A 3,849-nucleotide genomic window follows, 5' to 3' on the forward strand; every position below is an offset into this window, starting at 1 on the left:
TTATTCAGAATGTTGAACATCAAAGCTAACTTCATTCCAGTAAACATCGAACGAAGCAGCATATCATCTATGCAGTTTATAGAATTTATTCGTTTCAGAAGATTCCTTTCATTTATTTCATTTATTCTGTGAAATGTTTAGATTTGATCTTGGTATTGGAGGCAGCCAAATTATGTGTCTATTTAGTTTCCAGCCCTACCACTGCGATATTATTTTCGTACTGTTTCGTTGTTTTGCTACAAAATACGTAAGAAGAAAAGTATATACTCTGGGCCTAATACTGACTGGCACGCTTTCGACTATAAAAAGGATCGGCTCCACTTCCTTTTGGTTACTTTTAACCGATTAACATCCAAATTTGCTAGCGTAGAAGTTAAATTCAGAGCTGATATAGCAATTGCTACTAGCATCTCAGTTTATATCAAGGAGAACCATGTGCACAAGCGTTCCAACAATTATCCCAAGTTCTGAAGATCTATGGATATTTGTTAGGACTGCAATCTATGAAATGCGAGATAGTGCAATTTATTCAACAATACTTCAGTGCATCAAATTGTTTGACAATAAACAGCATGCGACATCGAGGAAACTTATACGATGTCACACGAACTGCAAGGCATAGCAAACAATATAAAAATATATTCATATGTGTGTGTGTGTGTGTGTGTGTGGAGAGAGAGAGAGAGAGAGAGAGAGAGAGAGAGAGAGAGAGAGAGAGAGAGATAGGGAGAGAGAGAGAGAGAGAGAGAGATAGAGATAGAGAGAGAGAGAGAGAGAGAGAGAGAGAGAGAGAGAGAGAGAGAATAAAATACCAGGACGCATGAGAAGTGAATATATTTATTTAACCACTTGGCTTTCTTGGGGTTACAGCAGTTTTCACAGCCTTCTTCATGTAATAATAATTTTAGTGTATAATAAACTTTGTTTACATGTCTGCATTAATATGCATATTACCCATTATACAATATAATCGTTGAGGTGAACCGTTGCCCTGATGATCTGATAAGCTAGCTTCCTTTATTTGCATGATTTGTGAATATATTTTGTTTGTATAATATAATGCGTGGAATGCATATTAATTCAGACATGTTAACATAATTTATCATACACGGAAATTATTATTATACGAAAATGGCCGCTGGGGAGTGCTGCCACACCCACTGTACTCTCCTGATTTGGCAACCAACGGATTTCCACCTCTTTCGATCTCTTTCAAATGCTATGCGCTGAGTTTCGTTCAATACTGACGCAGAATTGAGAACTTGGTTGGATCAATTTTTCGAGTCGAAATCGGGTGATTTCTACCAATGAGGTATTGAAAATCTTGTTGAACGTTGGGAAGAAGTTGTAAACAACAAGGGTGAATACACTATTGATTAATTAGTTGCTAATTTTTATTAAACCTTTAAAAAATTTAAATTAAAAAACGGCGGGAACTTAGTTGCCAACCCATTGCTATCTTGCTTTGATGTACAGTGCCTTTTCCGTTTATGGTAGAGTCTCCCAAATTCTGCAGATTCAGGAGCATTGATCAACCCGTTCCAAATGTTGTGAATGGACCTCTCTTTAAGCCATAGATCATAATATTCAACCAGTAGCAAGCTATTAACGAACAGTAAACATTACAGTAAACAGTAACGAACAGTAAACGTTGCACAAAGAATCAGAAGTCAAAATGCTAGAGTCATGCCCAAGTAAGAGGAAAGCTGCGATATGTAAGACTGGACTATGGACGTCAATGTTTAAGGATCAAACCATAACAAAAACAAAAAATAAATAAAGAATAAATTAGTAAAGTAGTTTTGTTTCATTAGACTATCAGCAAATAGAAAAAGTGAATTCACATGCATGGACATCAAGATCTAATTAGTTATGCTCACTTATGAGTGAACATTAGTTCCCATATGAATGCCTCCACCGTCCTTGTTTACATGACGGTTGTACTTAATGAACACAGCTTCGGTTATACTTTACGAAATCTTGTTATTAGAACGATTGATATTAAGATACTGAATATTACCGAGAAGAAGGGAGAACATGAATAATATGTTAGCACTAACATACTGTGTAGCACTAACGTCTTTCTCCTAGAGGATCATCGAAACACAGGATGAGCCGCTTATGCAGGATTCATTTGATAGATACATTCTCATACGATCATTGATTTTGGAGAACAATAGAAATGCTGCTACAGGAGGAGTAGCTTTCCTAATTTCTCCAAAAGCAGTTATTGTCTGCATCAGAAACGGAAAATGTAGTGTGCTTGTCGTGAAAATTGGTTTGTTAGGTAATTTAGCAACAGTCATTTCTGCTGCAAATCTCCATGAAACGAACTTCCATAATCATAGGCGCAGATGTGGCCATAGGCACAGGCTTGGCTAGATGGTAAGAAGCTATAGGCGCAGGTGTGGCTAGATGGTAAGAAGGTTGCTTCTCACCACATGGTTCCGGGTTCAGTCCCACTGTCCCCTGGGCAAGTGTCTTCTACAATAGCTTCGGGCAGACCAAAGCTTTGTGAGTGGATTTAGTAGACAGAAACTGAAAGAAGCCCGTCGTATATAAGTATATATATATATATATATATATATATGTGTGTGTGTGTGTGTGTGTGTGTGTGTGTGTGTGTGTGTGTGTGTGTGTGTGTGTGTGTGTGTGTGTGAGAGAGAGAGAGAGAGTGTCTATCTGTGCTTTTCCCCTTACAACGCTTGAAACCGTGCTGGTGAGTTTACATCTCTGTAACTTAGTGTCTTAGCAAAAAGAGACCGATAGATGAGGTATCAGGCTTTAGAAATATAAGTGCTGGGGTCGATACAGTCAACTAAAAGTTCTTTGAGGCGGCGCCCCATCATGGCTGCAGTTTAAAGACTGAAAGAAGTCTAAGATAAAAGAAGGAGATGTTTAACCATTATCAAAACCTACGAGCCACAATCAACACATTTCCGGCAAATAGCCTTCTCTTATTAGAGGGTGACTTAGCTGGGGCCTAAATATTCAACAAACCACACAAATAAAAAGTACAAAACCATGAAGGATTTTCATGGAACAGAGTTATTGCTATTCCTACAAGGTTTTAGAATCTCTCAAATAGGCTCTTCCACACATCCTACACCAAATTCGAATAATTTTTTTGAATGCAAATAGATATTGTCAATTACTGATACTGCTCTATGCATCAGGCTATATAGGATAATGCATTATGAAGATTTATATACGTTAGTAAAGATAAAGTACTCTTAACAACTTTGACGTAATTGTCACTGACACATAACATGAAACCGAAGACGTATGAAAGTTATCAAAGATATCACACCTGATCACACGTAAATACACACCCATCATAACAAACACGCACACACATGAACAGTCACATACACACATCTACATGGACGCATAACATACAGATAGCGATAGTTATGCATATGCGCATGTGTGCGCGACCATATATGTGTCTGAGTACATTCTGCACTCAATAACACCTTCGTGAATCAGGGTCTCTAACCCATAGACAGAAAATAATCGAAACTGATGATTTAGCTGTATAAAATAACAATAAATAAATAAATAAACGAAAATAAAATGTCAGCCAATTAATTTATTCATATAGTATTTTCTCTCATACAAAAATAAAAAAAAAAGAACAGCAGAGAAATTATTATCTAACCTAAGTAATAGACTTTAGACTTTTTTTTAATCAGTGCTTTGTAAATATAGTTTAGTAATCACGAGTTACGCTACTGATAACAAATTGAAACAGCAAAAAATATTACGCATTATACACACACACGCACACACACTCACACAAACATACATACACACACACACACACACACACACACACACACACATATA

Source organism: Octopus bimaculoides, chromosome 3 (genome assembly GCF_046866305.1).
Source record: "Octopus bimaculoides isolate indiv1 chromosome 3, ASM4686630v1, whole genome shotgun sequence".
Taxonomy (NCBI): Eukaryota; Metazoa; Mollusca; class Cephalopoda; order Octopoda; family Octopodidae; genus Octopus; species Octopus bimaculoides.